This window comes from Bufo bufo, chromosome 6, assembly GCF_905171765.1.
Source record: "Bufo bufo chromosome 6, aBufBuf1.1, whole genome shotgun sequence".
NCBI lineage: Eukaryota > Metazoa > Chordata > Amphibia > Anura > Bufonidae > Bufo > Bufo bufo.
In genome coordinates, this window is record NC_053394.1 from 387,054,820 (window position 1) to 387,082,330 (window position 27,511).

A 27,511-nucleotide genomic window follows, 5' to 3' on the forward strand; every position below is an offset into this window, starting at 1 on the left:
GTAGGATTAATATTGTTCAGATCTTCACCCGGATTCACCAGCTGTGAAAGAAATATTGTAGAAGTCATCAGACGGTTGGAGAAGTCGTGTGGAAGGTTTTATATGACCTGAAAAGACGACCAAAAACGACCAGACAGCAGGAGTTTTCTGACCCAAATATCTGCAGGTCTCCTGTATAAATCCAATCTGATTCGTTATTCCAACCAGTTTGCAATGCAGGGAGAGAAGCCCTTATATTCCATCCCTAACATTGCATTGTGTGTATATAACATTACATTGTGTGTATATAACATTACATTGTTTGTGCACCTGTTGCCCTTGCTGCCCGTCCCAGGGCTGTGAAGCCGGTAAGACAAAGTTCTTTCAATCCGTGGCTTATTTACCTCCTAGGAATGGGCATAATCATCTGCTCTGCTGCAGCCAATGACTGGATTCAGGGGTAACATGTCCACAAGAAACACATCACCACTAAAGCCAGTCATTGGCTGCAGTAAAGCAGGTGACCATGCCTGTGCCGGCGAGGGAGCAAACATTTACTGGAAGATGGACACACAGGAGCTGGCACACATAACCAGAGCTGAGGGTAGCAGGTACGTAGGACTCTTTCCATAGTAGAGGCTGCGGGCACATGTGAAAAGTTACTTATTCCTGAACAAACCCTTTAATTCTGTCTTCCTGTTCTAGCTAGAAGTTTTGGGATGACTGCAGGCATGAAGATACTGTACGCAGTATAAGGGACAGGGGAGAACACAGGAGCGGTGAGAACTGATTATTATCACTACTTGTGATGAGCAAAATTTTCAAAAAATTATATTTGGTTGCTTCGTCGTGTTTTGCCCCAAAATTTGATTTGTTACAAATAAATTAGTCACAAAGTGCAGTAAATCAGGTATATCCCAGCCTTCAATTACATTTTAGGGAGAATGTATCCTGGTGCACATCACTGTGAATTGCAGAAACATGGATAGCTAGTCCTTTCTGGTAGCTAAACAGTTACTGTGCGTCAGTATGACAGGCAGGTCACGTATATGGCTGTGCACATCATTGTGCAGGCCACCAGCAGTCCTAACTGACCCTTAGCAAAACCAAGAAAAAAAAAAAAAAGCATACATCATTAGGGATGAGCGAACCTGAACTTATTCGGGCAGTGGAGGAATCCTGTTATGAATTCCGTTAGAATGGTATATAATGGAATTCTATGACGGAAAACAAAACGGAAGGCTTTAAGAGGCATTCTGTTTTGATCGGTCATAATAAAAGTCTATGGCCAAGTATAACAGATCCGTCTGGTTTCGTTATGAAGTCCTGCATAACTGAAACCACACAAAATTGTTATGCTTGGTCATAGACTGCATTCCGTCATAGAATTCCATTATATAATGTTATAATGGAATCCATAACGGGATTCCTCTACTGCCCGGACGCCGAACCAGAACCTGTAAAGTTCGGGTTCACTCGTCCCTATACAGCATCCATCAGAAAAGAAAAAAAAGAAAAAAAATTCTGCGTGCCCCTGCAAGTGTCCTAATAACTCTTTAGTGGAACAAAATAAGGACATGGATACAATACATATACGATACAATAAAGTAGTGATGAAAAAATGACTGTGCGTCACTATTAGGCCTCATGCACACGACCGTTCCGTTTTTTGCGGTCTGCAAACCGCGGATCCGCAAAAAAACCGAAGCCGCCCATGTTGCCTTCTGCAATTTGCGGAACGGAACGGGCGCCCGGCAATATAAATGCCTATTCTTGTCCGCAAAGCGCGACATATAATGTTTCATGTTTGGAGATAGTTACTACATCCAGCGTAAAGGTACAGCAATGGGGGCTAATGTAGCCCCTCCTTATGCTAATGCCTATATGGCAAACTTTGAGACATTATATGTATATTCCAACCCACTGTTTCAACAGCACTGTAAAATTTGGCGTCGATTCATTGACGATATCTTCCTGATTTGGGAAGGCACTCGCGATTCTTTTGACCAATTCTTCCAAATTTTAAATAATACTATACCAGATCTACACTTTACCGTCACTATCAGTGAATCCACTATTCATTTTTTGGATACTTCAATAATCAAAAATGTTGATGGCAGACTAACAGTAGATCTTTACACAAAACCGAAGACCGACACAGAAATACTCTTCTTCTTTTTTCAAGCAACCATCCTCGTAATACAAAAAATTCTTTACCAAAATCACAATTTACCAGGGTCAACAGAATCGTGAGTGACCCCGATATCAGGAAGATTTGCCTACAGGAAATGTCTCAAAGATTCAAAGAGCGGGGATATCCTCAATCGCTTCTTAATATGGAACTGAAGAAGACAGTAGAGACCACTACAATATCCACTAAGTCTCTTTCCCCCCCTCGCGTACCTTTTATTACTACTTACCATCCATTTATTCCCAGGATACATCAAATCATCCAGAAGCACTGGCCTTTATTGAACAAATTTTATCCAGATATTTCTGAATTTTCACGTCCCATGAGAATGTGTTACAAACGTCCCCGAAATTTGAGGGATTCCCTAGTACGTGCCGATGTAGGTTCGTATAAACCTAGATTCATTCAGACTAAATTAGCTCCCCAAAAAAATGGCACATTTCCATGTTTAAATTGTGCCCAATGTACTCATGTCAAAAAAGGTAATATGTTTACACATCCTCATTCAGGGAAAACCTATAGTATTAGGGGCTATTATACGTGTACATCATCATATGTAGTCTATATGATTAAATGCCCTTGTGGCCTGGCATATATAGGTGAAACCTCACAATGTATTCGCGACAGGATTTCGAAGCATAAATCTGATATTAGATGTAAAAAAGCAGAACTTCCAATACCATATCATTTCCTCCAGTTGCAACATAATATTAGCCAGCTGCAATTTCAGGTCATAGATCATGTCCCTATGCCCAGGAGAGGTGGCAACCGTAAACATTTATTACAAAAAAAGGAGTCCTTCTGGATCTATGAGCTTAAAACATTATTCCCACACGGACTAAATCGCGAATTCGAATTATTATTGTGATTGGAATTGTCACTATAGTCAGACTATAGTTCCACTGTATACTAATAAAGGTGTCCATGCTGCGGTAACTGTATTTAAAGCCGCCTTGTTAATTCCCTTACATATAAATGCGGCGCTTCTGCGCTTTCCCTGAGACCCACCGAGTTCCTCCTTCTGTCAGCCATTGGTTTACCTTGCACCGCGCCTCCTGGCCGGAGTGGCTGGGTGACGGAGGCGTGTCTAGCAGGGCGGGGCTTCACCCTGTAAAGTTCGGCGTTCGGTGGGCCGCTTTGCGGCCATCACAGCGCCGATTCACATGCATACTAGCATGCAGCGCCTCAACCTAGAGGCTGCTAGCTCAGGCAGGACAGTAGTCTGTTAGTTACAGCTCCGCACCTCACACTAGAGGAATGCGGTGTTAGGCAGGTATTTCTATTGCTGTCTGTTCGTCCACTACCTCGGTTAATAAAACCATAACTGAGGCTTTGGGCTCCGCTCTAAGTTTGGTGCACATAGCTCCTGACGAAATGCATCTCCAATGCATGGAAACGCATTGAGCTGTTACCACTTAGGGGTATGTCAGGGCAATCCTTGCTCCGCAAATCCACTCTGGAGTGATGGTTTATGCTCTGCCATAGTCCTGCACCTTTGATTATTAGTGCAGTGAGAGTCTGCGCGCCGGCTCTCGCTGTTTGGAGTGGTGTTTGGTGTATCCCCCATACCAGACATCCCCTTGATATAGTCCTCACCCAGGGTTACACACCTTGTACCCTGTGGTGCATTGAGCCCTCTCACGTGTTGGTTAGTTTGTGAGACTGTTCTGGTGTCCCAGATGGTGGCGCTGTTTGGCAGACATTATTGCTTTCTCACATACCTAGTACTAGTCAGTGTTGACTGTTACACTGACGGGTGATACCCTCTTTTTTAACCGTACATTTCATAAAGACATTATTATTTTGTTTTAGCGCCTATTTCCACATTATTTGCACTATAGTCAGACTATATTAATTGGTCACCTATGTATAATTAATGTTGTTTTGTTCATATATTTTCTCTGTGAAATCAGATATCACATCAGATAACTGTTATATTTGAATCTTACCTTTTCTGACTCTTTATCTCTATTTTTCTCTTATCTAGACACGCTGATTTACAGGTATAGGTATGATTCAATAATTTTTTTACTATTAACATTATAACCTTACTAATTGGATTATTTTCAATTTTGTAATTAATATACTAATATATATAGGGCCAGTTATTATTCATACAATATGACATATATAATAATTCTATGGACTATATGGCGATGCCTTTTGGGCTATTTGTTAATATATTCCATAGATAGACCCCTCCGCCACATACCTTATCGTGATATATTTTCTTTATTTGATTGGGATGGTGACTAACTAAAGCTCCATGAGGGCATAGAGATAAACGCTGCTCTTATTCTAAGTACTTAGAGGCAATGACGACATAAATTCGGTGCGCAGGCGCATTTATCTCATAGGAACGGCTTGCGTCCCACAGCTAACCAGGCGCATGTCAATGACGTCACACGCCGGAAGACACGAGGCAGACGCGATATAACTGGCGTCTTCCAGCCAGTTTTCTCTATGCCACCAACGAGCGTACACTACTTACTCAGGATAAGGTATGTTTATGTATTATTATCATGATCTTGTTTAAGAAGATATTGTTTGTTTGGGTGTAATGGTGGTCATCATTTTTTCATGGTTCCACATTAGATTTTTCAAAGGTTCTCTATTTGTCTTGCTATTCATATGGAGATGCCCATTAGGCTACTCTGTTATATCAGTATATTGTGTGAAGTGCTTTGAGAATTCCATGGATATCCTTCATGTATAATCCATTAAGTTTGGTATCAACCCTTTATTTTTGACTAAACTGTGCATTCATTGATTTAGGACTTATTACCTAAAGCCAGTACTTTGTTTATTGTGACCCAATATTTTATTTATACCATATATTTACTTGTATTTTTATAGGCCGTGATCAAGGTCCTGGGTGGACCGAAACGTTGGCCCTGATTTTTCTATGTGATGATCAAAGTTGGTATTGGCAAATATTGGCAAATATTAACAAAATAAAATACATATATTCTTAAGCAAAATTTGAAGAGTGCCGTGGATATTTTTGTTCAAAAGTCTAAAAAAGGGGGCTTGGCATGGGTGGAGACAAGCCGATAGGTCCGTCTCATTTATAATTTTCGACGCCTGTTTTATGAAGCTGGCTTAAATTTAGACTGATGGTGGATGCGCTGAAGTTATGTAGAGGCCGGTGCCTCTATATAACTTCGGCAGATCCACCACAAGGTCAAGGAGTTATTAAGTCTGACGTCTAAAATGCTGGTCTAAATAAATGATCCACCTGATTCATCTTTAGAAAGGTTAATCTCTCTACATTTTGTGTTGAAAGGGGAGTTCTCTTTGGGGTAACTATGCCATCCGTTGCACTAAACACTCCCTCTGATGCCATATTACTGTGTAGGCAGAAAAGTTTGCCCAGGGCAAACTTCTCCAGTTGTGACTACAATTCAATTTTAGCTGCCCAGTAGTTCAGGGGATCATCGATCTGGGGTGACAGGGTGCACTTCAAGTATGCTACCACCTGTGGTTTCGGTTCTGCTCCATGTCCTGCTGCTGGGTGGTTTCTTCAGTAGGTGGGTGAAGAAAAGTGCTCATTAGAGACTCAAGACTTATGTTGCTACTGATGGAGCTGGTGCTGTTCCTGCCACCCCACTCCACGAGTCATGGTAGTGGAGCCTGAGCTCAGAGGGTCCCCCCATTTAGACCTTTACAAGGATGGGCGATGGCACGCGTAGGCAGCAACCAAACAACTACAAAGGAAGTCTCAATAGCAGTTGAGTTTTTCATCTCTCTCAGAAGGTGTAAAAAAACGCCACATTGTGAAGAGCCAGTAGTCATCCCAAATGGTGATAATGCGGCTGTCACTATGCAAGTAACTCAGCATGCACCTGCCCATTTGTGAAAGGGACTCCCTGCCTCCATCTGCACTGCATACTGCCATGGTCTGTTGGAGTCATCTGCATTCTCTTTGTTGTTGCCCTCTAGCTCCTCATGCTCCTCTCCTGTTTCTTGGGCAGATAAACCACCTAGTTATGTATAGAATTCCTGGGTGTTTATGTGCTCTTCCTTATTCTGTGCTAGTTCAGCCTCCACAGGGCACAGGTGGCTGTGAGTGGTAGACGCCACATCTTATGTCCCCTAGCTAGTCAGATATATCAGCATCTCCTCCAGGATGTAAAGGAGTGGAATGACCTTATTCATCCCTTAGTCCTGGCGACTGACAAATAAAGTAGCCTCCTCCAAGGGCCTGAGAAAACGGCAGGTGTCACGCATGAGCTGCCACTGTCTAAGGTCAAAGTTACACCGCGGAGTAGTCTTGTCCATCTGCCTCATCTAGAAATCGGTCATGGGTTTCCTCTGCTCATACAGTCGGTCCAACATGCCAACATGTAGAGGGTAGAGTTCCAACGTGTGGAAACGTTGCATATGAGGCGATGTAGGGGAATAAAATTCTGACTTTGCAGCTCAAGGAGGGCGTGTTTTGCGCAGTAAGAGTGGCTAAAGCGCATGCACAGTTTCTGGACATTTGTAACAGCTCTTGCAGTTCAGTGTAAGATATGAGGAACTGTGTGACAATGAGATTGAAGACGTGCGCCAGGGCAGGGTGCATGGGTCAGTCCTCCCCGACGCTGTGCAGACAGAATGTTCTTCCCGTTATCGGTGACCATGGTTCTTATCTCCAGTTGGCGAGAAGACAGCTTAGATTCAATTTCTTGGTTGAGTTCCTCCCCAGTGTGACTACAGAACTGCACAACAAAGTCAGGTGGTGGTAGGCTGGAGGACCACTACGAACTGTGCCTACAGTGGAGGCCGAGGACAAGGTTAAAGATGAGAAGGCAGAAGAGGACATTGGCGCAGAAATCCCACGAATACAACACAGAGGCAGCATTGTCATCACCTGGCAAAGTTGCTGGTGTGCCTGGGCCGGAACCACATTTGCTCAGTGGGACATATATTGTCCTTGACCATAGTTACAGCTCCAAACGTCAGCCCTTACGTGAACTGTACCAGACACTGACAGGCTCAAGGAGTGGCCTACTTTCTGCTCTACATACGCATGCAGGACTGGTACAGATTTTTTAGAGATGTAATGACATCTTGGGTGGGCACAAGCTATCAGTTGTTTGAAATGTTTAGAGCCCACCATATGGAACTGTAGTACCAGAAACTTAGCCAGGTGCCAGTTAAGCTTCTGCGCCATTGGAGGAGGAGCAATAGACGAAAGGAAGGAATGACAGGTTCTTTCTGCTGAAGTTGAGGATCCCTGGCTGCCGGAGAAGGCGTGAGGGTCACCGGGAGATGCAGTGGTTCCTGCATCAGGCTGTACCACTACATTAGTGCCATGTTTTTCCCAGGCCACTTTATGGTTGACGTTCCATTTGTTGACGCAGGGCCAAGGTGGCAACATAAGCACCATGACCGTGCTTCACCTTCTGCTCACATATCCTGCATACCACCACGCTAACATCCTCCAGCAAATTCCCACATTGCCAGTATGGCATTTTACCCCCAACACTCCGTGCTAACTGCCTGCCGCTATCTTTATGAACCCCCGCACCACTAGTTGTTTCCTAAAAGGTAGACTCCCGTGTAGCAGGCAATCTACCCCAGGCGTGTTTTTTTCCAGATCTCTCCCACTGCTTCCACCCTGCAGGCTCATCGGCACGTTGGCACCCTGCTGCTTTCTCACAGGCCTGCTGCCACCCTCACACCTTGATGCTCATAAGGTCCCCTCTTCAACCGGCTCCCACATGCGATAGGCTACATCATCATCCACTAATGTCTGTTCGTCACTTATGTCACCCTCACCAGTCTCATGGCCATGTCCCTGACAGCTCACAACCCATGCTCCCACCCAACTGTCACCTTTGCTAGTTGGACGCCTATTGTAGGATGCAGTGGACCTCTCCTCCAAGTCTGTGGTGGCCTGTAGCTTTCACTAATCTTGTCCTTGCTGAAAAGTGACGGCCGGCGGCTTGCATTACTTCCCGAGCAGAAAGAGCAGCAAAAAAAAGAGACAGTTGCAGGACAGGCGAGGGTACAGAGGTTGTTCCTTGGCCATGCCAACTAAGTGTGGTGACAGAGGAACCCACCTATTCCTGGCTTCGTGTATCTGTTGTCAGCCGAGATGATATTGAAGAGTGAGTCAACCATTCCAGTACAGCTGGATTGTTTGTCAAAACATGACTGCTGAAGGGTAGCTGTGGCCTGTTGCTGCAGCTGCTACCACCACCCCTTCTGCTGCTACTTATGCCGGCTACAGCAATATTTTTGCCACTGTCCGTTGCCCAGGCAACTGTCTGTTGGTCATAGGGTACAGTAACTGAATCAGTAATGTAGCAGATTAAGTATGAATGGTGCTGCAAGTGTACTAGATAAACAAAGCCGTTGAGACTGTTGGATGCACAGTAAGTCTATGTAAGGTATAACAGGACAGATTATGTATATATGGCGCAGCAGATGAACTATATAAACATGCCTTTATATTAGACGGCCTGTTGACACTGAGTCTAATGCACAGTATGTCTATGTATAACAGAACACATTAAGAATAAATGGTGCAGCAGATGAACTAAGTAAATTTGCCTATATATTAGACCGCCTGTTGACAGCAGTGGAACAAGATGCACAGGGTGATTACAAAGAGATTGCACTGTCCCTGCAGTCCCCCTATGCTCTCCCTACAGTGTGTGAAAACTCTCTCTACGATCTCCCTACACTGTCCCTATCCAAGATTCTACAATTAAAAGCTTTGTTAAACACTTTCCCTAGCACTTGTCACGTTTCTCCATATGCTCAGTTCACAATAAAATAGTGGAGACAGGACAGGATGAGGCTTTTATAGGACAGTCACATCACAGAGGTGGCTATCTGCTGATTAGCTGGCTGCACAGCATTATGGGTCATACTGCATTCCTGGGCTTCTTATTTTTTCTTTGTAACATGTGTAGCTTCAATTTTAGAAAAAAAAAAAAAACGATTTGCTACCACGAAGCGAGAGAAAATTTGGATTTGTGGCAAATTGAATTCCTCCTAAAATTTAGATCAAAGTCAATTAGTTTTACTTAAATTTGCTTAACACTAATCACTACAACTCCCTGCTTATCAGTGTTTATACCAAAAGGACAGCAGAGAACACAGGAGAGGTGAGAACTGATTATTTATCACCACTAGAACACTCTACTTATCACTGTTTATAGTAAAAGGACAGGAGAAGTGCGAACTGATTACGATTATATTATATGATTATTATTACTATTATTAGCACCTTCCAAAAGTCACTGTACTTTTTTTTAACGAACGCTGCACGACTAGATTTATCGCATGCATCATTCAGGGAGCATGTGTTATTTCTCCCAATCACAAAGCAGCCACAATGTTCCTGCAATTGTCTCTGACCACCTTGCCCAGTTGGAGTTAGGTGAGGAGACAGCCAGCGAGGTTGTTTGCTGCTTGATGCTCTTTAGAAAGTATTTGGCTATGTGGCTACTATCACCCAGGGAGATCAGCTCTAAAACGGCATGGCAATGCTTCACATGATAGGAAGAAGGGGGAGTGGGTGCGATGTTCTGCCCTGCTTCTGTTTGGAACAGGAGGATATCCATGGAGGAGGCCCATAAGTGCCTGGTGTCGGGACACACGTGAAGGTGTCAATAGGACCTGGCCTTTTTGCTACAGTGCTGCCTCGCTGCAAAAAACATTGATCTAATGGGCTGTGAAAGGCATGAACCATAGGCCAGTCCATAACCGTTGCTCCAGGTGTCCATTGTGTGCACCTTGCTGCACAGCTAGAATTGCAAGGAGTGGCCTACATTCACGGTCACAGGGATGGCTTTTTTGAAAAAATCCCAGCTAGAGGCTGAGCACATGCTATTAGCCCCCTAAAGGCAACAGAATCCACAAAGTGGTACCACAGAGACTGCACCACCAGCAACTTGTGCAAGCAGAGTTGTTTCTTGACCACACATTCCATTATCGATAGCGGATGGTGGGACAGAATAGGAATAGGCATAGTCTGAGCAGGAGAAGCAGTAACCAGTAACGTGGATGCCGCCTGGCTGCCACAAAGGAGACCGGGAGAAGGAGGAATCTCTTGTTGTGGTAGCTGGCAGACACCTCTGTCACTCCCATGGCTTATTGTAATCTGGCAGATCTTGCACAGGGCATTGCTTTTGTTTTCCAGCACCGTGGAGAAAAACTGCCAGACAGGAGATACTTGCACTGTCAGGATTCAAACCCAGGGACTCCTGTGTCCCAGGTGACAGCTCTTCCAACTGAGCTATTCTGTCTCCTGGACAGCTCCTGTGCTCCCGCCTCCTTGGTTTGCTCCACCCTGTTCCATGATTGAACATCCTATTTAAGCCCAGCCTTGCACTTCCTGCCTTGCGAGATTATTGTGCTGTCAGCCTGTAATCAAGAAAGTCTCTCCTGCTCTGCTGCTAAAACCTGACGCTCCATCTCGTGCATTGACCATTGGCTTCCTCCTGACTACGGTATTTGCCTATTCCTCTAATACTGATGCTCCATCGCGTGCATCGACCATTGGCTTACTCCCGACTAGGATATCGGCCTTGCAATTACCCCAAGTAGTTGCAATAAAAGACTCCGAACCAGACCCGGACCGTTACAGAATAATCTCGCCCAAAAATGGAGTCTGTTGTGACCACCTTGAGGCAACAAGTGGCTGAGCTTCAAGAATTTGGTTTTACTTACCAAGAAAAAAAATTCTAAGTTACAAACCCTGGTGCTGGATCAACAACAAGAAATAATTGAGCTGCAGAGACAGCTTCTGGATGTGCACAACTCAGGTTCAGATTTTAATACCCGTATGCCTCTGCCATCAAAGTTCAGTGGGGATCGTCACTATTACCGAGGATTACTTAATCAATGCCGCATATACTTTCAAATGCAACCAGCTCCTTTTACTAGTGACAGGAAAAAAGTGCTATTTATCATCAATCTTCTGACAGATTAAGCTCTTGCAGGGGCCTCCCCTTTGTGGAAAAGAACTGTGCCCTCCTCAATGATTTAGATAGCTTTATCAGTGCTATGGATCAAGTTTTTGATGACCCTAATATTTGTGCTACAGCTGAGACCAAATTGCATAATCTTCTACAAGGACGTTACTCAGTTGCTGAATACACATCGGAATTTCGTCGTTGGGTAGCTGACACCACATGGAATCCAGCAGCCCAAAAGAGTCAATTTCAACGAGGGTTATCAGAGATAGTATAGGATGAGCTTGCCAGAGTTGAGGCTCCTGATAATTTGGAGGATTTTATTCAACTGTGCATCCGAATTGATCAGAGACTTACTGAATGTAGTAAAGAGAGACTGTGGATATTTGGAAACAGACCCACCTACTCCTTCAGTCACTCAGCATTAAACACACAGCAAAAGAATGAATCCTTAACTGAACCTATGCAAATTGATGTCATCCGAAAACCTCTTAGTGCGGAGAAGAAAAAGAGGCGCCATACAGAAAATCTATGCCTCTATTGTGGGGGCTCAGGACATTATGCCATTAACTGTCCCAACAGGTTTCAAAGGTCTATAGCTTGCACTAGTGCTAAGGCAGATAGCAATTTTGAACTTTCAGAACTGCCGGATTCAATTATGCAGACCACCTCATCTGTAACCCAAAACAAAAACAAAATGTATTCATCATCTTCTCATTTTCTCATTCTGATACAGGTCATAATTGGGAACCATAAACTGCAATGCTCTGCCATGTTAGATTCAGAGGCAGGGGGAAATTTTATGGACTTACAATTTGCGCTTGATAATAACATTGCGCGTAGAACAAAATCCGTGCCAATTAATATGGAAACTGTTGATGGATCACCTTTATCATCTGGACCTGTAACTTACGAGACAACTTGGAATCTGTATTGAACCTGATCATGAAACTATTAGTTTTCATTTGATTTCTTCTCTCAAGTTTCCAGTTATTTTAGGAATTCCGTGGTTTGCTATCCATAATCAACTGGGAATCAAGGTCTGTTACATTCCCTTCTGAATACTGCAAGGACAATTGTCATATAAATTCCTCCTTTCAAAAACAAATAAAAGTTTCCAAAATTCCTCATCAGAGTTATGATAAATTGCCACCTCAATATCAACAGTTTAGTGATGTCTGCAGCAAGAAAAAAGCTGATCAACTACCTCCTCATAGTCCTTACGATTGTCCCATCGAGTTGCTTCCTGGAGCTACTATTTCTTTTTGGCAGAATTTACAATCTCTCTGAACCAGAATTAAAAGTGCTCAGAGAGTACTTTGATGAAAATTTAAAGGAAAAGGGTCATTCGACCTTCCTCATTCCCAGCTGGGGCACATTTGTTCTTTGTAGAAAAGAAAGACTCAACCTTGAGACCATGCATTGACAACTAAATAGGATAACTATTGAAAATCATTACGCTCTTTCCCTGATTCCCGAGTTGCTGGAAAGACTTCGTTCTGCTAATATTTTTACCAAACTAGATTTAAGAGGGGCCTATAATCTTAGGGGGGGGGGCCAGGCCAGAAGCGGATATGAGCGGACGCGTTTAGCAGAGCTCCGGACCTCATTCCCTAACTTCTATATTATCCTGACCGTTACCGATCGCCAACATTTCTGTGCCGGCGGGGAAGGGATCGGGAAGACCCCGAGCTCCGAAAATGTCCCGAAACAAGGCCTTATCGGCGGCTGAGAAGCTCCGGGAGTTTGCCCGCTCAGATGGTCAAGATGGCGGTGGGGCGGGAGCGCATTTGCGCGCTTCATCCACCTCAAGTGAGCCACAGCCTGCGGCGGAGGACACGGCTCAGGATACCGAACCCTTGCTCAAACAAGTTACAGACCAGCTGTCGCAGGCTATTGAGACCTGCCGCTCCTCTTTGTCGGGGAAGTTGGAGGAGGTGAAGGTGGACATAGGCCTTCTAAGAGCTGATATGCAGAATATGCAGGAACGCATCAGGGAATCTGAACAAAGATTATCTGACATAGAGGACCGGGTTAACCCTATCCCTGCCCAAATATCTAAACTGGAAAAGAAAGTGGAGTTCTGGCAACAGAAATGTGACGACTATGAGAATCGTACACACCGCAATAACTTGCACATAGTAGGATTACCAGAACGGGCAGAAGGTACTGATCCCTGTGCTTTTATTACGTGGCTCACTTCCACCTTCCCTGATGCTGGCTTCTCATCTGCCTTCATTGTGGAGAGGGCACACAGAGTCCCTGCCAAACCACTACCACCGGGAGCTCCTCCGCGACCGATGCTGGCCCGTCTGCTGAATTCCACCGATAGAGACCTTATCCTCCAGCTGGCTCGACGCAAGCAAAACCTATGCTTCAAAAATGACACGATTATGCTTTTCCCGGATTTCTCTGCGGAGTTACAAAAGCGCAGGGCTACATTCACCGCAGTGAAAAAGTGCCTCCGTGATCTGAATACACCTTACTCCATTGCGTACCCAGCGCGGATGAGAATAACGGATGGAGAAAGCAGCAAGTTTTTCAACTCACCAGGGGAGGCCGTCAACTGGCTAGACAGCAAAAACCATCCTGCTAGGGCCCCAAGATGAAGACTTCTACCAGAATAGACATTGTCCACGGCCCTATTGTGAGAAGTCTATGCTGTATCAAGGTCTCCGGTCACATTACTGGGACTTACTTCTCTGTAATCTTCTGTCTCTATATTGCAGTTACTTGCCCCTTCTGGGATTCTCTCTCATTTACCTCCTGCCCTCGTGTCTTATACTTGCTGTCATTATCTCCTTCTATCCTCTTACTTGTCTTTCCTGCCACTTCATCACCATCTTGGTCTGTATTCTCCTGCTGAACTGCCACGCCACGTTCCTACGCTGTCTTCGATGTGCTTTAATGGGATCACCTTATTGGTTATTACCCTCTCACTCGAGGACTTTACCGCCTTTTATCTGCCTAGGTTGTGCTCCTACATAGTGCTCATTTTGAAGTTCAGAGGTCGGGGTGTGTGTGTTCATTGGTCATATATGTTTAGTTAAGTGCGACTGGTAAAATTCTACCATTAGCACACCCTGTTCTATTACTAACCACAGGAACACCAACACTGTTTTTGCTTTTAGTAGGGAACATTGAGATACCTGCCGAGTCTCGGTCTAGATCCAAGGTCACCTATACTGCATTATTGTAGGTTTGATGTTTATATGTTAACTGTTCTGTACTATGGTCTTGCTATGCAACAGAGGTCGCTGGGATGGTACCGAGTGGTACTGTGGGGTATTGATACTCATATTTCTAGGCTGGATCCGAGATAATTGGTCATATTTGCTAAGATGGCTGACATACGTGTGATGTCATGGAATATACGGGGTTTGGGGAGTGTCAGGAAACGTGCCATGGTGTTCTCAGTGGTTAGAAAATTCAATCCACACATCCTGTGCTTACAGGAGACCCATCTGACTGCAGAGACCACCAAAAGGCTCCGAAAACCCTGGATAAAATGGGCACAACATTCATGTCATACCAATATGTCCCGGGGTGTATCCTTATTGGTGCACAAATCTTTACGTTGGTAACTTGAGAAATTGCAGGTAGATCTTGCTGGACGGTATATATTGGTGGCGGCATACAGTCACTGTATCTTATATGTGCTTATTGGCGTGTATATACCTCCCCCTTCCTCTCTACAAATTATCCATCAAGCCATAAGCTTTGCTGCCTCATATCCAACGGCTAGAGTGTTGTGTATGGGAGATTACAATATGACTGTGTCTAGCCTCCTTGATAGGTTTCATCCCGGGGAGGGGGGGGCGATGGCCCTCATTTGTCTGACTCTCCGCTAGCCAAATTAATGGACGAGATCGGGTGGACGGACTTATGGCGCCTTAAATACCCTAATGGTGAGACATACTCTTGTCATTCTGCCAGTCATAACATTCTCTCTCGGATAGATTATGCCACGGGGAATTGTGCTCTTTGCTCTACTAATTTTCAGATTGAATATGGAGGAAGAGGAGTTTCTGATCATTCACCATTGTACTTGACTTTTCTGTCTGGTTCCAGGAAGGATGGTCACTCAATGAAAATACATCCCTTTTGGCTTACCCTATTCACCCCCACTGATCGTATACCAGATCAACTGACAATATTCCTAGAGGGCCATGTTGACTATGCCGACCCCTTGATGATGTGGGATACGTTAAAAGCATAATCTAGCCTCGGCTAGATTAGAAGAACAACTGGCATCTGACTGCTCTAGGTTAGAGAGGCTGTATGTTAATGACCCTACAGACCAGAATAAGCAGAATTGGCTTCTGAAAGGGAGTCAATACCTGAACCTTTTGAAAGAGAAAGCCCAACGTAAGTTACGGTATTTTTTATCAGACAATCCTATTTTGAGCTGGGAAACCAATCTAGCAAACTTTTGGCTCACATAGTTTGGCAGAATCAGGCTTCTCCTGTGGTGCTCCGTATCAGGGCTGTAGACAAAAGTTTATTAACAGAACCTGATGCTATTACTCATAGATTTCGAGAATTTTATCAGGAATTATACACAGCTAGGGCGGAGAATACTTCAGAGGAAGTTCTGGCCTATCTGGCAGATATAGAGATCCCCAAGCTATCGCAGGAATCGAGGGACCTATTAGAAGCCCAAATTACTACCCAGGAAATTATAGATGCCATATCTCTTCTAGCGAAGGGAAAATCAGCCGGCCCGGATGGGTTACCATTGGAAATATACTCCAAATATACTGCTTCTCTGACTCCGCCTCTGTTACGTATACTGAGTCCTTTTTACTAGGTAGTCTACCACCATCCTTGTATGAGGCCACCATTGTGATCTTGTTGAAGCCAGGGAAAGACCCCACTGATTGAGGCTCTTATAGGCCAATATCTCTGCTAAATCTCGACTATAAAATATTGGCCAAAATACTAGCGTTACGATTGGGAAAATTCATCAGTCCACCCGGATCAATCTGGGTTTCTACCTCGCAGATCTACTTCCGATAATATTAGGAGGGTCCAGGTGATTACTCAGATAGGCCTGTCTAGGAAACAAAAATGGGCTGTGGCTTCTTTAGATACGGCCAAAGCCTTCGACTCGGTGGAATGGCCGTATCTATTGGCGGCTCTCAGCTTTAACTTCATTAAATGGGTCTCCATTTTATACAAACACCCGAAATCTAACATCTTGGTGAATGGCCTGTGCTCAGACAGTTTTAGACTAGGCAGGGGAACTCGGCAGGGGTGCCCGCTCTCCCCCTACTCTTCGCCCTAGCCATAGAACCTCTAGCTATATGTATTAGAAGTGACACGATCTTTAAAGGTGTGGGGCTGGGGCAAGACAGAGCGGGGTTATATGCAGACAACATGGTCCTCTTTATGTCAGAGGTAGAAATCACTCTTCCCAGGGCCGTATGACTAATTGAGGAGTTTAGTCATTTTTCTGGTCTAAAAATCAACTGGTCCAAATCAGTACTTTTTCCGTTATACACTATGGATACCACACACCTCAATGGAGAACTACCTGTAGTGTCCAGTTTTAAGTATCTAGGTATTACCATTACCAAAGATGCAGATACCTTCCATGCCTCTAACATTTGGCCTCTTTTGGACTATAGCAGAGATAAGTTTAAGCTATGGGGAGGCTTACTGCTTTCGGTATCAGGTCGTATCAATTTAATTAAGCTAATTGTATTACGTAAGTTCCTATATATACTGGAGCACGCTCCCTTCATCATTCCTAAAAAGGTTTTTCTACAGTTCAATTCTATGCTGTCGCCATTTATCTGGGGACCCAATAGGCAACTTTCCTTAGACAACCTATGTCGTCCGAGAGGTTCTTGGGGGTATGTCCTTACCGGATTTATATATCTACTATCTGGCAGAACAGTTGCGGTACCTGAGGGCATGGGTGACACCGGATGGCCAGAACAGAGCAATATTTGGCTGTATTTCTGAATATAAAAACATTGTGGCCTGTTCTTGAACAGCCACGTCTTTTTCCTGAACAACTGTTACCATTACATAAGCTAGGTATACAAATATGGAAAGCTTGCAAAAATCTGCATAACTTTGAAGGCTACATTTCTGACACTCCTTTATGGGATAACCATATGCTCCCTTGCTTGCTATCCTTACCTGGAATCCAATTCTGGAAGCAGCATAATGTCTGCATATTGGGGGATGTTTATAATGATAACATTTTCTGCACCTTTGACACCCTGAGTACTAGACATGATCTGCCTCGAACCTCCTTCCATAAATACCTACAAATTCGACATGCCCTGCAATCACATTATGGAACCAACTAAGTTGCTATTACCAATTTCCCCATGATTGGTGTGATCCGCTCTCAAGGCCCCAAAGGATTAATCTCCGCACTATATACCCATCTCCTGAATGGTAAACTTAAATACAACCCATTAAATATTGTCTCCAAATGGAAGACGTTGATACTAGATCTCACTGACGAGGATACTGAGGACATATTGGACGTATTGGTATCTCCAACTATAAATAATAAATTCATACAGCTTTGTATAATACATCAAGGTTATCTCTCTCCTTTACGCCTATTTAAAATCGGTACACTATAGCATTTTAGATGCCATAGGTGTTCCGTGGAGGGAGCTGACTTTTGGCACCTAATGTGGGCATGCCCACACATTCAGATGTTTTGGATAAGTGTCACAGATTTTCTCTCTGATCTCCTATGACATACAATCCCTATGACTCTTAAATTCTGTCTTTTTGGTATTATTGACGAAGAATCCTGTGACCATTATGTCTGAATATTCTTGAGAGAAATCTTATTTTTGGCCCGCAAAGCTGTTGCAATTAGATGGATGGGGGAGAAGTCCTTCGCTAAATCAATGGAAGACACTGGTGAACACTGTTATTCCATATGAAAATATAGTATAAAAGAATAGGGGTTGTGCATCCAAGTTTTCAAAAATATGGGAAATGTGATGCTCTTCTCCGCAGTCCATGTACTCACTTCGATTGTTAACTGACTCTCTTGCTGCCATATCTCAGCGATTGTGATCTTGTCTAATACAAATGATACAAATATTATGTATAAACATTGTATAACTATAATGTGAACATATCTTGACATAGTACGACTTGTTTTGGTTGTGCATGCTATTTCGTGTGTACTTTGTATAACTTGTGTACTTCATTCGTTTAATAAAACAAATAAAAAAAAATAAAAAAAAGAGGGGCCTATAATCTCATACGCATTTGTCCAGGGGATGAGTGGAAGACTGCCTTTAGAAATAGATATGGACATTTTGAATATCTAGTTATGCCATTCGGCCTCGCTAACACTCCTGCAACATTTCAACATTTTGTTAATGATGTGTTTGAGACTTCTTAGACCAATTTGTTGTCGTGTACCTTGATGACATCCTTATATTTTCAGACACCTTGGAGGAACATCGCAGACATGTTCAGTTAGTCTTGGAACGTTTACTGGATAATAATCTTTATATCAAACTGGAGAAATGTGAAATCGAACAAATAAAAATCCAATTTCTTGGATATATCATCTCCCCAGAAGGACTGAGTATGGACCGTAGTAAAATCAAAGATGTAATAGACTGGCCCACTCCAAAAAATCTTAAAGATGTTCAGCGATTTATAGGGTTTGCAAATTTCTACAGGAGATTCATAAAAGACTTTTCTAAAATCATCTTACCAATCACCTTACTTACAAAAGAAAAAACAAGTATTTTCATGGACTCCAGAGGCACAAGTTGCTTTTGACCAGTTAAAGACTCTCTTTACTTCTGCGCCCATACTGATCCATCCAAATCCTGAATTGCCTTTTGTGGTTGAAGTAGATGCCTCAGACTCTGCTGTGGTTTTCTTTCTCATACCATGTCATCGGCAGAAAGAAATTATGACATAGGAAACAAAGAACTGTTGGCCATTAAAGTTGCTTTCTCTGAATGGAGACATCTTCTGAAAGGAGCTAATCATCCAGTGACTGTCCCTACTTACCACAAAAATTTAGAGTTCATCCGTACAGCTAAGAGACTGTCTGCAAGACAAGCAAGATGGGCCTGGTTTTTCTCTAGATTTAATTTCATCATTTCTTATCAGCTGGGTTCAAGAAATGGCAAGGCTGATGCTATGTCCAGGAATCTTGCTGAACCACTTGAGGGATCTAAAACAGTCTACTATTTTATCTTCCAAAAAAGTTGTAGGAATACTGGACTCTAAAGAACTTTTAACCATGTTCAGAGAGGGATACCAGAATAACTCTTCTCTCAACCATCCTTCCAGAGATGTGGACCTTTCTTTTAAAGAGGGGGTTTGGAAGCAGGAACAAAGAATATATGTCCCTGAATCTGCTCGACTTGAAGTCCTCAAATTGGTCCACGTTTCTAGGGAAGGGCATCTTGGAGTCATGAAAACTTACGATCTACTGCTTCGTTCATTTTGGTGGCCTAATTGTAAGAACGATGTTAGAAAATATGTTTCCTTCTTTTTAACATGTGCAGAAAACAAGACACTGCGATCTCCTCATCTAGGTCTTCTTCAACCACTTCCAGTTCCATCCAGGCCCTGGGGATCAATTTTATTGTAGACCTTCCTCCTTCTAAAGAAATTACTACCATCCTTATTGTTGTGGACCGACTCACAAAGATGCCCCATTTCATTCCAGTTAGAAAAATTCCTACTGCAGAACAAACTGCAGAATTAATGATTAAGGAGATATTTAGGTTGCATGGAATTCCTGACAATGTAATTTCAGATAGAGGTGTTCAATTCACATCAAGATTTTGGAAGAACTTCTGTACAGCCTTAGGAGTTACACTTAATTTGTCTTCTGCTTTTCATCCTCAGCCCAATGGCCAGACGGAAAGAACAAACCAAACTCTGGAATAATACCTCCACTGTTTTATTTCCTACATTCAAGATGATTGGGTGGACCATTTACCAACAGCAGAATTTGCATACAACAACTCTAAACATAGTGCTTCATCTCAAAGTCCATTTTTTGTGAACTTTGGCTTACATCTAGTATTTATTCCTAACCTTCCTCTTAGTACACCTATTCCTGCTGTTACTCACAGACTAACGAAATTGCGAGAAAACCAGAAGAAACTAATAGAGATGATACAAGAAGCCCAAGAAGATTATAAGAAAGCAGCTGATAAACATCACAAAGTTCCTCCCATCTTTAAAGTTGGTGATAAGATTTGGCTATCTACTAGAAATCTGAAAACACATGTTCAATCTCCAAAATTAGGTCAAAAATTCATAAGACCTTTCCAAATTTCTGAACAAGTTAATCAAGTTGCCTTCCGTCTCAAACAAACTGAAAATACACCCTGTGTTCCACGTGTCATTGATCAAGCCATTTAACGAAAACCCCTTTCCAGGAAGAAATCAGCCGCCTCCTGCACCAGTAAAAGTCCAAGGAGAGGAAGAATACATTGTTGAAAAAATTTTGGACTCTAGAATCTTCAGAGGTAAAGTGCAATATCTGGTGCAATGGAAGAGTTATGGACCAGAAGAGAATTCATGGGAACCAGAAAACAATGTTCACGCCCCTAGGCTTACAAAGGCATTTCATGACAGCCATCCAGAGAAACCAGCTCCTAAGATGTCCAGAGGCCATCCTGAAAACGAAGGGACTACTGTCAGGATCCTGTGTCCCACAGCTCTTCCAATTGAGCTATTTTTTGGTTCCCGCCTCCCTGGTTTGCTCCACCCTGTTCCATGATTGAACATTCTATTTAAGCCCAGCCTTGCACTTTCTGCCTTGTGAGATTATTGTGCTCTCAGCCTGTAATCAAGCAAGTCTCTCCTGCTCTGCTGCTAAAACCTGACGCTCCATCTCTTGCATCGACCATTGGCTTCCTCCTGACTACGATATCGGCCTTGCAATTACCCCAAGTAGTTGCAATGAAAGACTCTGAACCAGACCCGGATCGTCACATGCACACTCCACATACAGCTAGCTGCAGCAGAGCTTGTTTTAGGTCTGGCACGTTTTCAGCCTGCGACCACAGTATCATCAGCATCACCAGTTCCCAAGCTGACAATACTAGAAGCAGATCTGGCCCTGGCAGGTTTTAGTAGGTTCTAACTGTATGTTGCCTTCATTCTGTATTACTGCCACGGCCACCATCCTCTTCCTCTGATGTTACCTTCTTCTCAGCACCCTGATCTAGCATCCAGTTCCTGTCCAACACAAATTGTAATAGTCCTCAACCTACCCGCCATGAAAAATGTGATATGTCATCATGGTCTTTCTAGCCCCCTCCAGATTACCTGCTTTATACTTGCCTTGAGTTCCACTGCTGCTACCACTGCCCCTACCACCACCAGTGCAGCTACAGGTGCCACTACTCCTACCACCACAAGCGCTGTGCTTGTGGTGGTAGGAGTAGTGGCACCTGTAGCTGCATGGGGTGCCCCTCCTCCCCCAAATCTCCTCCTCTTGGTAGTCTAAATGCTGAGCCATCCAGTCAACCATTCCATCCTCTGTGTCCTCAATAATATTAGGAGCCAGGGAGAACTGTGGCCAACTACTACTACTCCTGGCAAGTACTGATACTGCTGGTACTACATACATTCTGACTCTGGGAGGACGAGGCATGGGTCTTTCGTTTTGCACTCTTCCATTTCTCAGACATTCTATTATGAGGCCTATAAATGAAAAGTCAGGGGTTTTGTACAGACAGATTATTTAACAGTACAAGCAAAATGGCAAGTGTGTTTTTTGTAATTTAAAGACAGTGGCACAATTAAATGTCTTTACACTTGTACAAACACACTCCACACTGGTATTGACAATTTACTTTGGGAAGAATGCAGTGAAATGTCTTAGAACTATATCAGTGGTAAAACAATGAAAACTGTGTACTAAAATGTCTTTGAAACACACAGTCTGATGTACTAATATGTCCACTAACACAATATAACAATGCAGCGTTTGTTGTAAAATGTCTTTGAACTAGGGTTGTTTTGGGTATCAGGATTTGCCTTTCATCGATACTAGGCTGTGGTACTGCACAGCCCAGTATCAGAGAACATGCATCGCGCTGCTCTCAGTGCGGCTATGTTCCCTCAGCAGAAGGGGGAGAAGGAAGCAGTCTCTCCCCCCTGTGCTGCTGCCACCAATGGGAACGAAGAGGAGAAGAGGAGAGGAGGGCGCACTGCGCCGCCAATGATAACTAATGTCTAAATTAATACATTACAAATACAGGCAGCAGAAACACATTGTCGGCACCCGACCTCTGAGAGGGTGCTGCGATCTGCAGCACCTGAGGGGTTAACTGCCGCTGATCGCAGCTCCCTGTCATAGGTCGGGTGCCGGCAATGTGTTTCTGCTGCCGGCTGTATTTGTATTAAACGTTAATTATCCCCAGTATTAAAATAATTAGTGGCAGTGGCCACATAGTCCCCTCACTTCCTCTCATTGGCGGCAGTGTAATCCTGGGGCTCCGATCGGTTACCATGGCAGCCAGGATGCTACTGAAGCCCTCCATGGTAAGCTCCCTGCTGCTGTGTGTACTATGCACAGGGCATCAGGGAAAGTGTGAGGTCCTATTTACCCTGATAGAGCTCTATTAGGGTGAATAGGACAAGGGATTAAAAGATCCCAGGTTCTAGCCCCTAAGAGGGGGAAATAGTTATTAAATAAAAAGTAAAAGTAAAAAACAAACAAACACCAAAATATAGTATAAATCACCCCCTTTCCCAATTTTACATATAAAATATATAAACAATAAATAAATAAATAAATATACATATTACATATTTAAAAAATCTCCTATGCGGTGAACGGAGTAAAAGAAAAAACGCGCGATTCGCCTTTTTTTTTGGCACCTTGTCCCCCCCAAAAATAGGATAGGACTGTTTGATTATGGGCCGGACGTTCCATAAAATGCGGAATGCACGCGGCTCTTTTTGGTGTTTTATTTTTCTTTGCATGGTATCGAATGGTATCGAGTATCGCAATACTTTTTTATGGTTTCGAAACTGAATCAGAATTTTGGTATCGAAACAACCCTACTTTGAACTAGGTGTTTAATAATATGGATAAAAAATTGGTGTTGTTGCTGTAACATGTTTGTGCTATAATGCAACGTGTTTAACCCTTTGAGGACCTTGGGATTTTCAGTTTTTCTGCTTTCATTTTTCACTCCATGCCTTCCTAGGGCCATAACTTATTTATTTTTCCGTTCATATAGCCTTAAGAGGGCTTGTTTTTTGTAGGAAAAGTTGCGCTTTCCAATTCCACCATTTAATATTGCAAAACTGCGGCTCGGATGCGGACCAAAACAACGGCCGTGTGCATGAGGCCTAAGAAGGATGATTTGCATCTACATGTGCTAAAATAGAATCCGTGGTATGATCTTGGTACTGCCATTCTGACAGTAAGGAGACACCAGGAGACTGCACCCTAGACTACAAAACCATTGAAGATAATGATTCATTTATCTCCTGATTTTTATGTTCAAGCTGAGAAACCGGGCACAACTTTGGTTGACCATTTGTAGTACTGCATGGTCCCGGTCTAAGGGCTCTTTCACACCTGCGTTATTGTCTTCCGGCATAGAGTTCCGTCGTCGGGGCTCTTTGCCGGAAGAATCCTGATCAGTTTTATCCTAATGCATTCTGAATAGAGAGAAATCCGTTCAGGATGCATCAGGATGTCTTCAGTTCCGGACCGGAACGTTTTTTGGCCGGAGAAAATACCGCACCATGCTGCGCTTTTTGCTCCGGCCAAAAATCCTGAACACTTGCCGCAAGGCCGGATCCGGAATTAATGCCCATTGAAAGGCATTAATCCGGATCCGGCCTTAAGCTAAACGTCGTTTCGGCGCATTGCCGGATCCGACGTTTAGCTTTTTCTGAATGGTTACCATGGCTGCCGGGACGCTAAAGTCCTGGCAGCCATGGTAAAGTGTAGTGGGGAGCAGTATACTCACCGTCCGTGCAGCTCCCTGGGCGCTCCAGAGTGACGTCAGGGCGCCCCACGCGCATGGGTGACGTGATCACATGGATCACGTCATCCATGCGCATGGGGCGCTCTGACGTCATTCTGGAGCCACACGGACGGTAAGTATACTGCTCCCCCGCTCCCCACTACTACTATGGCAACCAGGACTTTAATAGCGTCCTGGCTGCCATAGTAACACTGAACGCATTTTGAAGACGGATCAGTCTTCAAATGCTTTCAGTTCACTTGCGTTTTTCCGGATCCGGCGTGTAATTCCGGCAAATGGAGTACACGCCGGATCCGGACAACGCAAGCGTGAAAGAGCCCTAAGACCTCTCAGAAAACTGTTGTGCAACTCTTGTGCAACCACAAAAGATCTGCAGCAGTTGACAGAGAAAGCCATCTTAACAGTCTTTACAGGCAGAAAACAGTGAGAAGATCCAACAACATGTAAATGTCTATGGTCAGCTGTAATCCTGCCATCTCCATCTTTCTCATTGTACAAGGATAAAACATATAATACTGGTGGATAAAACAAGACTGAAGACAAGATCTTCACAGCCTTCTAAAGATCATAGGGGACATTTCATGAGACCTTATCTCCATCTACCTGATCATCCTGTGGGACATTGTGATGTTCTTCTGAACCATCCTGTGGAAGAAGAGGACTGGGACATCTCTCTGGTGTTCTTCTCTCTTCCTTATCTGTAGGAAACATATCCAGTGACTGAATTCATTCCTTACATACAGATAATGAGAGGACGTGTGTATTTAGTCATGTCTGTTACCTGTTGATGTGAGGGGCCGGTGATCCTCCATCATGATGACCTTATCTCCATCTACCTGACCATCCTGTGGGACACTGTTATGTTCTTCTGAATTATCCTGTGGAAGAAGAGGACTGGGACATCTCTCGGGTGTTGTTCTCTCTTCCTTAGCTGTAGGTGTTGCAAAATCAGGATTAGATCAGATGGTCAGCCATGTTGTCTTAGGTATACATCTTGGGGCACATTTATTAAGACCTGTGCTTTAGGCCCCATTCACATGTCTGCAATTTCGTTCCGCATTTTGCTCATTCATTTCTATGAGGAAGAACGATGTGCTGCCCGGATACGGAATTGCGGACCCAGACTTCCGGGTCCGCAATTCCGTTCCCGAAAAAAATAGAACATGTCCTATTCTTGTCCGTAATTGCGGACAATAATAGGTATATTCTATTAGTGCCGGTAATGTGCGGTCTGCAAAATGCAGAACGCATATTGCCGCTGTCCGTGTTTTGCGGATCCGCTGATCCGTGGATCTGCAAAACACGTTACGGACGTCTGAATGGAGCCTTAGGCACAGGCCTCTCCATAACTTCAGGGCTTCCAGCACCAGTTCTATATGTAAGACATCTTCCAAGCTGTCTTACATTTAGAGCCTTTTCTACACCTGAAACATTTGTAGAAAATGGTAAATGAGACAGGCCTGCCATCCCGTTCCCTTCCCCGCCCGCTCCACGCCGACAATTGTAGACCTGCCACCCCCCATGGCACCGAGATCTGTGCCTGAAATACGTCTAATTTAGGCTTATTTCAGAATAGTAAAGGACCTTTCTTGTGTTTACACCTCAAAAAGGAGCTTAACTAAAGGGTTAATCACCATTTTGAAGTGAATACTTTTAGTACTAACTATATTTGCTGAGAAAATAGAGGCCTTTAAGTAATCGATTAAAGATGTTAGGATGGAATGGTGACCTTTAGAAAGTAGATAATATTTGCACTAGAAGTGGAAGCCTTGGCCAAGATAAATGTATATTTTTATTAAAACAAACCATTTACATGTTTATGATCAGGATCGATCCTTGGTGTTGGACCGGTGATAAATAAAAGAGCCGATCTTGTCTTTATGGACCATGGGGCTCTTTGGAGAGAAAAATGGAGATTGGTACTTGAATTGGAGAGGATTAATGGAAGGCCCCAGGAACAAATTATTTATGTAACAAGAGATCGTGATAAGGAACTTTTATCCAAGTAGAAGTTGTTGTCGGTGTAACTTGTGTAGATCTATGGTTACGTATGAGAATGATGGAATGATGGAATCTGTGTGTAAACCACTGAAGTCTACGTACAGCGACACACTGCGGAAAACTGGAATTAAAATATGAATTATCCCTTTGTTCTCTGAGGTATAAAGGACGGTGTCCAGGACTTATAACAGAGCGCTGCCTTTTACCACGGCTGTAATTCACTTCCATTTACCTCTTATGCCATAATCTGCCTACATTTTACATTGACTTCAATGATGTCTTGCTGCTCTTTAGATTTCCATCAGAAATTTTAAGCCAAAACCAGGTGAGACTCTAAACACAGAACAGGTACAGAGTTTCCCCTATACCTTATGTCTGTGGAGGCTCAAATCCTGGTTTTGGCTCACAATCACTGATGGAAATCACTGACAAAACACTGATGTGTGAATGAGGCTTAAACAAAAGAATCTTCTGAAGAAGAAGTTGCTTCAAGAAGTTTTGTGTTGTTGTGGCCAATTTCCAACAGTAGGAAACACATCCAGTGACTGAATTCATCCCTTACATACAGATAATGAGAGGACGTGTGTATTTAGTCCTGTCTATTACCTGGTGATGTGAGGGGTCGGTGATCCTCCATCATGACGTCCTTGTACAGATCTTTGTGTCCTTCTAAATACTCCCACTCCTCCATGGAGAAATAGACGGTGACATCCTGACACCTTATAGGAACCTGACAACACAATGATACAGTCATCACCCAGATCCCTTCATAGCGTTCCTGTATAATGTCCCAGCATTCCCAGCAGTGTCACCTCTCCAGTCAGCAGCTCAATCATCTTGTTGGCGAGTTCTAGGATCTTCTCTCTATTGATTTCCTCATGTATCAGGGGGTGAGGTGGAGGCTCCGTGATTAGACTCAGGGTTCTTCCCCATCCTTCAGACACAGGGTCCTGACAGCGCTCACTAGAGGTCTTCTTCACTACTGTGTAGTCCTGGTTATGGAGAGACACAGTAATAACTATCACTCCATACATCTCCAGAGTCCCTCACCTCTCCAGTCATGTCCATCTGTTAGTAACATAGATAAGATGATGTAATGTGACATCATCAGAATCTCTCACCTCTCCAGTAAGCCGGAAGAGGATCTCTAGGGTGAGATTTATTATACTCTCCGCCATCTTGTCCCTGTCCATTCTTGATGGGTCAATCAGGAGAAGGATCTTATATAGAAGATATCCACTGAGCGGATCCTATATTGCAGGAACCTGAATGGAGAGAAGATGTTGTGTTCTCTCTTTTTATATGGATCGAAACATGTGTGAGGTCAAGGCAGTTTCATGATATGTCATAAAATCCAATATATATAAAATACAAAACATAAGTTGGTCAACAAGTCATAAAACTGGGAATAAAAAATATATAGAATAAAATGCAGACAGACC

General features: G+C 43.6%; 1 protein-coding gene and 1 long non-coding RNA gene across 2 annotated transcripts in view; both read right to left on the reverse strand.

The window, feature by feature from the left end:
* Positions 1–26,733, reverse strand: LOC121003579. Its single transcript, XR_005779520.1, has 3 exons — positions 26,676–26,733; positions 24,672–24,766; positions 1–41 (listed from the first exon to the last, which is right to left on the reverse strand). It is a non-coding gene; the product is annotated as an uncharacterized LOC121003579 (long non-coding RNA).
* The window catches only part of LOC121003515, a gene marked incomplete at its 5' end in the record, with an annotated part of 1,598,977 nt that overhangs the window by 1,559,956 nt on the left and 11,510 nt on the right, over positions 1–27,511 (reverse strand).